A 13323-nucleotide genomic window follows, 5' to 3' on the forward strand; every position below is an offset into this window, starting at 1 on the left:
AGGAAGAGGAATTAACCAAAGGCTCAGCGTGCCATATCGGAAACACACTAGGGCCTGAAGCAATCCTGCGGTGTTGTGGCCAGCTCACAAGAAAGCGAGTTGAAGAAAGGAGCTCAGGGGCACTGTAATTCACAAACCTGCAGAGTTATAAATGACAGCTATTGTCCAAAAATATATTGAAGTAAGGCTGCCAAGAGGACTTGAAAGCGGGGCAGAATTACAGGAAACCGATTTCAGGAGGTAGGCAGATATTGCATGTAAAGCATAGGAAAAGAGACAGAACGTCCACAATGATGCACTTGGCCAAAAAGGGCATATGTGTTTTTTCCTGAATATATTCAGGAAAAAACGCATACGCCCTTTTTGGCCAAACAAGCAAGCTTGCAAATGAAATCTGCACTACAATGAAGTCTCACTGCCCCCCTGTCAAAAGGGCCATCTGACAAAAGTGTAAAATCCAGAAAGGCAGGACAGGCCATGGAGAACTGGGAGCCTTGTTATGCTGATGGGCGGGATGTAAATTGCCAACAGCCACTCTGGAGAAGTGTATGGTGTTTTCTGAAACATCTAAAAAACAAAGCAACAGAGCCTAGTGCAATTCCACTTATGGTCCTATAGCTTAGGGAAATTAAAATAAAAAAGACACAGCCACCCCAACATTTGGGACGGCTCTGTTTACAAGAACCTTGTTTACGGTACAAGTTCAATATCACAGAAAGCAAAAAATGGATAAAGAATCTGTGGTACTTACGTACAATGCAATATCACTCAGCAATGAAATCTATGTCATCAGACCCGTAGCAGCATAATGAGTGGATTCAGGTACGATGATTCTAAGTGAAATAAGTCACACAGAAGAAGAAACATCATAAGATATCACTACTACACGGAATAAAAACTTGGCTACACAGGAACTGAATTACAAAACAGAACAGGGTCTCAAATGTAGAAAGCCAACTTATGCTTGCTTAAGGGGAAAGGTGAGTTGGGGTGCTGCATATAACCAGAGATTGAAATTAGCACAGATATCGTTCCATAAGCCAAATATATAACAGACAAGAGCTACTCCTTGCTCAACGAAGTGGACTCAACACCCCATATTAAACGCCTAAGAATATACCTGACTAGTAAGAATCTTAAAACCTATGGATTTATATGTCTCCAAAACTGAATCAAGCGTGTGTACAGTGGCATAAACGCAGCAGTGATAGGATTGGTGAGGTTCGGTGAGCAAATGCAGACCCTTTGAACTCATATTGCATGGTACCCAATCCATGGGTCTCAACTCTCCAGGTTTAAGGGATTCTTCCTTCAGCTAAAACATGCATGTGGAACCCAGAGTATGATCCACCGTGTGATCGGGAAACGTGTTCAAATGTGTCTCAGTTTTCGTGCCATGGTACTCGGGTGCAACATTCCAGACGCTTTACTAACACTCTCCCCACTTGGAGAGTGAGTGCCTTTCACCTCCTGTTTGGTCCAGTTTGCAATTTCTGCGGAAAATGAACAGGAATAGAGAGAACCAATGAGAGAGTAGCTGGAGGTGTCTGTACGGGCAAATTTAACTCTCATTTCCCACCAGGAATAGGAATTAACCAAAGGCTCAGCGTGCCATGCCGGAACCACACTAGGGCCTGAAGCAATCCTGCGGTGTTGTGGCCAGCTCACAAGAAAGCGAGTTGAAGAAAGGAGCTCATGGGCACTGTAATTCACAAACCTGCAGAGTTATAAATGACAGCTATCGTCCAAAAATATATTGAAGTAAGGCTGCCAAGAGGACTTGAAATCGGGGCAGAATTACAGGAAACCGATTTCAGAAGGTAGGCTGATATTGCATGTAAAGCATAGGAAAAGAGGCAGAACGTCCACAATGATGCAGTTGGCCAAAAAGGGCGTATGTGTTTTTTCCTGAATATATTCAGGAAAAAACGCATACGCCCTTTTTGGCCAACCAAGCAAGCTTGCAAAGGAAATCTGCACTACAATGAAGTCTCACTGCCCCCCTGTCAAAAAAGGCATCTGACAAAAGTGTAAAATCCAGCAAGGCAGGACAGGCAATGGAGACCTGGGAGCCTTGTTATGCTGATGGGCGGGATGTAAATTGCCAACAGCCACTCTGGAGAAGTGTATGGTGTTTCCTGAAACATCTAAAAAACAAAGCAACAGAGCCTAGTGCAATTCCACTTATGGTCCTATAGCTTAGGGAAATTAAAATAAAAAAGACACAGCCACCCCAAAGTTTGGGAGGGGTCTTTTACAAGAACCTTGTTTACGGTACAAGTTCAATATCACAGAAAGCGAAAAATGGATAAAGAAGTTGTGGTACTTACGTACAATGCAATATCACTCAGCAATGAAATCTATGTCATCAGGCCCATAGCAGCATAATGAGTGGATTCAGGTACGATGATTCTAAGTGAAATAAGTCACACAGAAAAAGAAACATCATAAGATATAACTACTACACGGAATGTAAATTGGCTACACAGGAACTGAATTACAAAACAGAACAGGGTCTCAAATGTAGAAAATCAACTTATGCTTGCTTAAGGGGAAAGGTGAGTTGGGGTGCTGCATAAAACCAGAGATTGAAATTAGCACAGATACCGTTCCATAAGCCAAATATGTAATAGACAAGAGCTACTCCTTGCTCAACGAAGTGGACCCAACACCCCATATTAAACGCCTAAGAATATACCTGACTAGTAAGAATCTTAAAACCTATGGATTTATATGTCTCCGAAAGAGAATCAAGCGTGTGTACAGCGGCATAAACGCAGCAGTGATAGGAATGGTGAGGTTCGGTCAGCAAATGCAGACCCTTTGAAGTCATATTGCATGTTACCCATTCCATGGGTCTCAACTCTCCAGGTTTAAGGGATTCTTCCTTCAGCTAAAACATGCATGTGGAACCCAGAGTATGATCCACCGTGTGATCGGGAAACGTGTTCAAATGTGTCTCAGTTTTCGTCACCTGTTACTCGGGTGCAACATTCCAGACGCTTTACTAAAACTCTCTCCACTTGGAGACTCAGTACCTTTAACCTCCTGTTTGGCCCAGTTTGCAATTTCTGTGGAAGATGAACAGGAATTGGGAGAACCCATGAGCGACTAGCTGGAGGTGTCTGGATGGGCAAATTTAACTCTCATTTCCCACCAGGAAGAGGAATTAACCAAAGGCTCAGCGTGCCATGCCGGAACCACACTAGGGCCTGAAGCAATCCTGCGGTGTTGTGGCCAGCTCACAAGAAAGCGAGTTGAAGAAAGGAGCTCAGGGGCACTGTAATTCACAAACCTGCAGAGTTATAAATGACAGCTATCATCCAAAAATATATTGAAGTAAGGCTGCCAAGAGGACTTGAAAGTAGGGCAGAATTGCCGGAAACCGATATCAGGAGGTAGACTGGAATTGTATTTAAAGCATAGGAAAAGAGGCAGAACGTCCACAATGATGCACTTGGCCAAAAAAGGCATATGCGTTTTTTCCTGAATATATTCAGGAAAAAACGCATACGCCCTTTTTGGCCAACCAAGCAAGCTTGCAAAGGAAATCTGCACTACAATGAAGTCTCACTGCCCCCCGGTCAAAAGGGACATCTGAAAAAAGTGTAAAATCCAGAAAGGCAGGACAGGCCATGGAGAACTGGGCGCCTTGTTATGCTGATGGGCGGGATATAAATTGCCAACAGCCACTCTGGAGAAGTGTATGGTGTTTCCTGAAACATCTAAAAAACAAAGCAACAGAGCCTAGGGCACTTCCACTTATGGTCCTATAGCTTAGGGAAATTAAAATCAAAAATACACAGCCACCCCAAAGTTTGGGATGGCTCTGTTTACAAGAACCTCGTTTACGGTACAAGTTCAATATCGCAGAAAGCGAAAAATGGATAAAGACGCTGTGGTACTTACGTACAATGCAATATCACTCAGCAATGAAATCGATGTCATCAGGCCCGTAGCAGCATAATGAGTGGATTCAGGTACGATGATTCTAAGTGAAATAAGTCACACAGAAAAAGAAACATCATAAGATATCACTAATACACGGAATGTAAACTTGGCTACACAGGAACTGAATTACAAAACAGAACAGGGTCTCAAATGTAGAAAAGCATCTTATGCTTGCTTAAGGGGAAAGGTGAGTTGGGGTGCTGCATAAAACCAGAGATTGAAATTAGCACAGATACCGTTCCATAAGACAAATATGTAATAGACTAGAGCTACTCCTTGCTCAACGAAGTGGACTCAACACCCCATATTAAACGCCTAAGAATATACCTGACTAGTAAGAATCTTAAAACCTATGGATTTATATGTCTCCGAAACTGAATCAAGCGTGTGTACAGTGGCATAAACGCAGCAGTGATAGGATTGGTGAGGTTCGGTGAGCAAATGCAGACCCTTTGAACTCATATTGCATGGTACCCAATCCACGGGTCTCAACTCTCCAGGTTTAAGGGATTCTTCCTTCAGCTAAAACATGCATGTGGAACCCAGACTATGATCCACCGTGTGATCGGGAAACGTGTTCAAATGTGTCTCAGTTTTCGTGCCATGGTACTCGGGTGCAACATTCCAGACGCTTTACTAACACTCTCCCCACTTGGAGAGTGAGTGCCTTTCACCTCCTGTTTGGTCCAGTTTGCAATTTCTGCGGAAAATGAACAGGAATAGAGAGAACCAATGAGAGAGTAGCTGGAGGTGTCTGTACGGGCAAATTTAACTCTCATTTCCCACCAGGAAGAGGAATTAACCAAAGGCTCAGCGTGCCATGCCGGAACCACACTAGGGCCTGAAGCAATCCTGCGGTGTTGTGGCCAGCTCACAAGAAAGCGAGTTGAAGAAAGGAGCTCATGGGCACTGTAATTCACAAACCTGCAGAGTTATAAATGACAGCTATCGTCCAAAAATATATTGAAGTAAGGCTGCCAAGAGGACTTGAAATCGGGGCAGAATTACAGGAAACCGATTTCAGGAGGTAGGCTGATATTGCATGTAAAGCATAGGAAAAGAGGCAGAACGTCCACAATGATGCAGTTGGCCAAAAAGGGCGTATGCGTTTTTTCCTGAATATATTCAGGAAAAAACGCATACGCCCTTTTTGGCCAACCAAGCAAGCTTGCAAAGGAAATCTGCACTACAATGAAGTCTCACTGCCCCCCTGTCAAAAAAGGCATCTGATAAAAGTGTAAAATCCAGCAAGGCAGGACAGGCAATGGAGACCTGGGAGCCTTGTTATGCTGATGGGCGGGATGTAAATTGCCAACAGCCACTCTGGAGAAGTGTATGGTGTTTCCTGAAACATCTAAAAAACAAAGCAACAGAGCCTAGTGCAATTCCACTTATGGTCCTATAGCTTAGGGAAATTAAAATAAAAAAGACACAGCCACCCCAAAGTTTGGGAGGGGTCTTTTACAAGAACCTTGTTTACGGTACAAGTTCAATATCACAGAAAGCGAAAAATGGATAAAGAAGTTGTGGTACTTACGTACAATGCAATATCACTCAGCAATGAAATCTATGTCATCAGGCCCATAGCAGCATAATGAGTGAATTCAGGTACGATGATTCTAAGTGAAATAAGTCACACAGAAAAAGAAACATCATAAGATATAACTACTACACGGAATGTAAATTGGCTACACAGGAACTGAATTACAAAACAGAACAGGGTCTCAAATGTAGAAAATCAACTTATGCTTGCTTAAGGGGAAAGGTGAGTTGGGGTGCTGCATAAAACCAGAGATTGAAATTAGCACAGATACCGTTCCATAAGCCAAATATGTAATAGACAAGAGCTACTCCTTGCTCAACGAAGTGGACTCAACACCCCATATTAAACGCCTAAGAATATACCTGACTAGTAAGAATCTTAAAACCTATGGATTTATATGTCTCCGAAAGAGAATCAAGCGTGTGTACAGCGGCATAAACGCAGCAGTGATAGGAATGGTGAGGTTCGGTCAGCAAATGCAGACCCTTTGAAGTCATATTGCATGTTACCCATTCCATGGGTCTCAACTCTCCAGGTTTAAGGGATTCTTCCTTCAGCTAAAACATGCATGTGGAACCCAGAGTATGATCCACCGTGTGATCGGGAAACGTGTTCAAATGTGTCTCAGTTTTCGTCACCTGTTACTCGGGTGCAACATTCCAGACGCTTTACTAAAACTCTCTCCACTTGGAGACTCAGTACCTTTAACCTCCTGTTTGGCCCAGTTTGCAATTTCTGTGGAAGATGAACAGGAATTGGGAGAACCCATGAGCGACTAGCTGGAGGTGTCTGGATGGGCAAATTTAACTCTCATTTCCCACCAGGAAGAGGAATTAACCAAAGGCTCAGCGTGCCATGCCGGAACCACACTAGGGCCTGAAGCAATCCTGCGGTGTTGTGGCCAGCTCACAAGAAAGCGAGTTGAAGAAAGGAGCTCAGGGGCACTGTAATTCACAAACCTGCAGAGTTATAAATGACAGCTATCATCCAAAAATATATTGAAGTAAGGCTGCCAAGAGGACTTGAAAGTAGGGCAGAATTGCCGGAAACCGATATCAGGAGGTAGACTGGAATTGTATTTAAAGCATAGGAAAAGAGGCAGAACGTCCACAATGATGCACTTGGCCAAAAAAGGCATATGCGTTTTTTCCTGAATATATTCAGGAAAAAACGCATACGCCCTTTTTGGCCAACCAAGCAAGCTTGCAAAGGAAATCTGCACTACAATGAAGTCTCACTGCCCCCCGGTCAAAAGGGACATCTGAAAAAAGTGTAAAATCCAGAAAGGCAGGACAGGCCATGGAGAACTGGGCGCCTTGTTATGCTGATGGGCGGGATATAAATTGCCAACAGCCACTCTGGAGAAGTGTATGGTGTTTCCTGAAACATCTAAAAAACAAAGCAACAGAGCCTAGGGCACTTCCACTTATGGTCCTATAGCTTAGGGAAATTAAAATCAAAAATACACAGCCACCCCAAAGTTTGGGATGGCTCTGTTTACAAGAACCTCGTTTACGGTACAAGTTCAATATCGCAGAAAGCGAAAAATGGATAAAGACGTTGTGGTACTTACGTACAATGCAATATCACTCAGCAATGAAATCGATGTCATCAGGCCCGTAGCAGCATAATGAGTGGATTCAGGTACGATGATTCTAAGTGAAATAAGTCACACAGAAAAAGAAACATCATAAGATATCACTAATACACGGAATGTAAACTTGGCTACACAGGAACTGAATTACAAAACAGAACAGGGTCTCAAATGTAGAAAAGCATCTTATGCTTGCTTAAGGGGAAAGGTGAGTTGGGGTGCTGCATAAAACCAGAGATTGAAATTAGCACAGATACCGTTCCATAAGACAAATATGTAATAGACTAGAGCTACTCCTTGCTCAACGAAGTGGACTCAACACCCCATATTAAACGCCTAAGAATATACCAGACTAGTAAGAATCTTAAAACCTATGGATTTATATGTCTCCGAAAGAGAATCAAGCATGTGTACAGTGGCATAAATGCAGCAGTGATAGGACTGGTGAGGTTCGGTGAGCTACTGCAGACACTCTGAAGTCATATTTCATGGTACCCTTTCCAAGGGTCTCAACTCTCCAGGTTTAAGAGATTCTTCCTTCAGCTAAAACATGCATGTGGAACCCAGAGTATGATCCACCGTGTGATCGGGAAACGTGTTCAAATGTGTCTCAGTTTTCATCCCCTGGTACTCGGGTGCAACATTCCAGACGCTTTACTAACACTTCCCCCACTTGGAGAGTGAGGGCCTTTAACCTCCTGTTTGGCCCAGTTTGCAATTTCTGCGGAAAATGAACAGGAACAGGGAGAACCCATGAGAGACTACCTGGAGGTGTCTGGACGGGCAAATTTAACTCTCATTTCCCACCAGGAAGAGGAATTAACCAAAGGCTCAGCGTGCCATATCGGAAACACACTAGGGCCTGAAGCAATCCTGCGGTGTTGTGGCCAGCTCACAAAAAAGCAAGTTGAAGAAAGGAGCTCAGGGGCACTGTAATTCACAAACCTGCAGAGTTATAAATGACAGCTATCGTCCAAAAATATATTGAAGTAAGGCTGCCAAGAGGACTTGAAAGCGGGGCAGAATTACAGGAAACCGATTTCAGGAGGTAGGCTGATATTGCATGTAAAGCATAGGAAAAGAGACAGAACGTCCACAATGATGCACTTGGCCAAAAAGGGCGTATGTGTTTTTTCCTGAATATATTCAGGAAAAAACGCATACGCCCTTTTTGGCCAACCAAGCAAGCTTGCAAATGAAATCTGCACTACAATGAAGTCTCACTGCCCCCCTGTCAAAAGGGCCATCTGACAAATGTGTAAAATCCAGAAAGGCAGGACAGGCCATGGAGAACTGGCAGCCTTGTTATGCTGATGGGCGGGATGTAAATTGCCAACAGCCACTCTGGAGAAGTGTATGGTGTTTTCTGAAACATCTAAAAAACAAAGCAACAGAGCCTAGTGCAATTCCACTTATGGTCCTATAGCTTAGGGAAATTAAAATAAAAAAGACACAGCCACCCCAACATTTGGGACGGCTCTGTTTACAAGAACCTTGTTTACGGTACAAGTTCAATATCACAGAAAGCAAAAAATGGATAAAGAATCTGTGGTACTTACGTACAATGCAATATCACTCAGCAATGAAATCTATGTCATCAGACCCGTAGCAGCATAATGAGTGGATTCAGGTACGATGATTCTAAGTGAAATAAGTCACACAGAAGAAGAAACATCATAAGATATCACTACTACACGGAATAAAAACTTGGCTACACAGGAACTGAATTACAAAACAGAACAGGGTCTCAAATGTAGAAAAGCAACTTATGCTTGCTTAAGGGGAAAAGTGAGTTGGGGTGCTGCATAAAACCAGAGATTGAAATTAGCACAGATACCGTTCCATAAGCCAAATATGTAATAGACAAGAGCTACTCCTTGCTCAACGAAGTGGACTCAACACCCCATATTAAACGCCTAAGAATATACCTGACTAGTAAGAATCTTAAAACCTATGGATTTATATGTCTCCGAAAGAGAATCCAGCATGTGTACAGTGGCATAAACGCAGCAGTGATAGGATTGGTGAGGTTCGGTGAGCAAATGCAGACCCTTTGAAGTCATATTGCATGGTACCCATTCCATGGGTCTCAACTCTCCAGGTTTAAGGGATTCTTCCTTCAGCTAAAACATGCATGTGGAACCCAGAGTATGATCCACCGTTTGATCAGGAAAAGTGTTCAAATGTGTGTCAGTTTTCATCCCCTGGTACTCCGGTGCAACATTCCAGACGCTTTACTAACACTCTCCCCACTTGGAGAGTCAGTGCCTTTAACCTCCTGTTTGGCCCAGTTTGCAATTTCTGCGGAAAATGAACAGTAATAGGGAGAACCCATGAGAGACTACCTGGAGGTGTCTGGACGGGCAAATTTAACTCTCATTTCCCACCAGGAAGAGGAATTAACCAAAGGCTCAGCGTGCCATATCGGAAACACACTAGGGCCTGAAGCAATCCTGCGGTGTTGTGGCCAGCTCACAAGAAAGCGAGTTGAAGAAAGGAGCTCAGGGGCACTGTAATTCACAAACCTGCAGAGTTATAAATGACAGCTATCATCCAAAAATATATTGAAGTAAGGCTGCCAAGAGGACTTGAAAGTAGTACAGAATTACCGGACACCGATTTCAGGAGGTAGACTGGAATTGCAAGTAAAGCATAGGAAAAGAGGCAGAACGTCCACAATAATGCACTTGGCCAAAAAGGGCGTATGCGTTTTTTCCTGAATATATTCAGGAAAAAACGCATACGCCCTTTTTGGCCAACCAAGCAAGCTTGCAAAGGAAATCTGCACTACAATGAAGTCTCACTGCCCCCCAGTCAAAAGGGACATCTGAAAAAAGTGTAAAATCCAGAAAGGCAGGACAGGCCATGGAGAACTGGCAGCCTTGTTATGCTGATGGGCGGGATGTAAATTGCCAACAGCCACTCTAGAGAAGTGTATGGTGTTTCCTGAAACATCTAAAAAACAAAGCAACAGAGCCTAGGGCACTTCCACTTATGGTCCTATAGCTTAGGGAAATTAAAATCAAAAATACACAGCCACCCCAAAGTTTGGGATGGCTCTGTTTACAAGAACCTCGTTTACGGTACAAGTTCAATATCGCAGAAAGCGAAAAATGGATAAAGACACTGTGGTACTTACGTACAATGCAATATCACTCAGCAAAGAAATCTATGTCATCAGGCCCGTAGCAGCATAATGAGTGGATTCAGGTACGATGATTCTAAGTGAAATAAGTCACACAGAAAAAGAAACATCATAAGATATCACTAATACACAGAATGTAAACTTGGCTACACAGGAACTGAATTACGAAACAGAACAGGGTCTCAAATGTAGAAAAGCAACTTATGCTTGCTTAAGGGGAAAGGTGAGTTGGGGTGCTGCATAAAACCAGAGATTGAAATTAGCACAGATACCGTTCCATAAGCCAAATATGTAATAGACTAGTGATACTCCTTGCTCAACGAAGTGGACTCAACACCCCATATTAAACGCCTAAGAATATACCTGACTAGTAAGAATCTTAAAACTTATGGATTTATATGTCTCCGAAAGAGAATCCAGCATGTGTACAGTGGCATAAACGCAGCAGTGATAGGATTGGTGAAGTTCGGTGAGCAAATGCAGACCCTCTGAGGTCATATTTCATGGTACCCATTCCATGGGTCTCAACTCTCCAGGTTTAAGGGATTCTTCCTTCAGCTAAAACATGCATGTGGAACCCAGAGTATGATCCACCGTGTGATCGGGAAACGTGTTCAAATGTGTCTCAGTTTTCGTGCCATGGTACTCGGGTGCAACATTCCAGACGCTTTACTAACACTCTCCCCACTTGGAGAGTGACTGCCTTTCACCTCCTGTTTGGTCCAGTTTGCAATTTCTGTGGAAAATGAACAGGAATAGAGAGAACCAATGAGAGAGTAGCTGGAGGTGTCTGGACGGGCAAATTTAACTCTCATTTCCCACCAGGAAGAGGAATTAACCAAAGGCTCAGCGTGCCATGCTGGAACCACACTAGGGCCTGAAGCAATCCTGCGGTGTTGTGGCCAGCTCACAAGAAAGCGAGTTGAAGAAAGGAGCTCATGGGCACTGTAATTCACAAACCTGCAGAGTTATAAATGACAGCTATCGTCCAAAAATATATTGAAGTAAGGCTGCCAAGAGGACTTGAAATCGGAGCAGAATTACAGGAAACCGATTTCAGGAGGTAGGCTGATATTGCATGTAAAGCATAGGAAAAGAGGCAGAACGTCCACAATGATGCACTTGGCCAAAAAAGGCATATGCGTTTTTTCCTGAATATATTCAGGAAAAAACGCATACGCCCTTTTTGGCCAACCAAGCAAGCTTGCAAAGGAAATCTGCACTACAATGAAGTCTCACTGCCCCCCGGTCAAAAGGGACATCTGAAAAAAGTGTAAAATCCAGAAAGGCAGGACAGGCCATGGAGAACTGGGCGCCTTGTTATGCTGATGGGCGGGATATAAATTGCCAACAGCCACTCTGGAGAAGTGTATGGTGTTTCCTGAAACATCTAAAAAACAAAGCAACAGAGCCTAGGGCACTTCCACTTATGGTCCTATAGCTTAGGGAAATTAAAATCAAAAATACACAGCCACCCCAAAGTTTGGGATGGCTCTGTTTACAAGAACCTCGTTTACGGTACAAGTTCAATATCGCAGAAAGCGAAAAATGGATAAAGACGTTGTGGTACTTACGTACAATGCAATATCACTCAGCAATGAAATCGATGTCATCAGGCCCGTAGCAGCATAATGAGTGGATTCAGGTACGATGATTCTAAGTGAAATAAGTCACACAGAAAAAGAAACATCATAAGATATCACTAATACACGGAATGTAAACTTGGCTACACAGGAACTGAATTACAAAACAGAACAGGGTCTCAAATGTAGAAAAGCATCTTATGCTTGCTTAAGGGGAAAGGTGAGTTGGGGTGCTGCATAAAACCAGAGACTGAAATTAGCACAGATACCGTTCCATAAGACAAATATGTAATAGACTAGAGCTACTCCTTGCTCAACGAAGTGGACTCAACACCCCATATTAAACGCCTAAGAATATACCAGACTAGTAAGAATCTTAAAACCTATGGATTTATATGTCTCCGAAAGAGAATCAAGCATGTGTACAGTGGCATAAATGCAGCAGTGATAGGATTGGTGAGGTTCGGTTAGCTACTGCAGACACTCTAAAGTCATATTTCATGGTACCCTTTCCAAGGGTCTCAACTCTCCAGGTTTAAGAGATTCTTCCTTCAGCTAAAACATGCATGTGGAACCCAGAGTATGATCCACCGTGTGATCGGGAAACGTGTTCAAATGTGTCTCAGTTTTTGTGCCATGGTACTCGGGTGCAACATTCCAGACGCTTTACTAACACTTCCCCCACTTGGAGAGTGAGGGCCTTTAACCTCCTGTTTGGCCCAGTTTGCAATTTCTGCGGAAAATGAACAGGAACAGGGAGAACCCATGAGAGACTACCTGGAGGTGTCTGGACGGGCAAATTTAACTCTCATTTCCCACCAGGAAGAGGAATTAACCAAAGGCTCAGCGTGCCATGCCGGAACCACACTAGGGCCTGAAGCAATCCTGCAGTGTTGCGGCCAGCTCACAAGAAAGCGAGTTGAAGAAAGGAGCTCAGGGGCACTGTACCTCACAAACCTGCAGAGTTATAAATGACAGCTATAGTCCAAAAATATATTGAAGTAAGGCTGCCAAGAGGACTTGAAAGCGGGGCAGAATTACAGGAAACCGATTTCAGGAGGTAGGCTGATATTGCATGTAAAGCATAGGAAAAGAGACAGAACGTCCACAATGATGCACTTGGCCAAAAAGGGCGTATGTGTTTTTTCCTGAATATATTCAGGAAAAAACGCATACGCCCTTTTTGGCCAACCAAGCAAGCTTGCAAATGAAATCTGCACTACAATGAAGTCTCACTGCCCCCCTGTCAAAAGGGCCATCTGACAAAAGTGTAAAATCCAGAAAGGCAGGACAGGCCATGGAGAACTGGGAGCCTTGTTATGCTGATGGGCGGGATGTAAATTGCCAACAGCCACTCTGGAGAAGTGTATGGTGTTTTCTGAAACATCTAAAAAACAAAGCAACAGAGCCTAGTGCAATTCCACTTATGGTCCTATAGCTTAGGGAAATTAAAATAAAAAAGACACAGCCACTCCAAAATTTGGGACGGCTCTGTTTACAAGAACCT

Source organism: Orcinus orca, chromosome 1, assembly GCF_937001465.1.
Source record: "Orcinus orca chromosome 1, mOrcOrc1.1, whole genome shotgun sequence".
In the NCBI taxonomy this organism is placed as follows: domain Eukaryota; kingdom Metazoa; phylum Chordata; class Mammalia; order Artiodactyla; family Delphinidae; genus Orcinus; species Orcinus orca.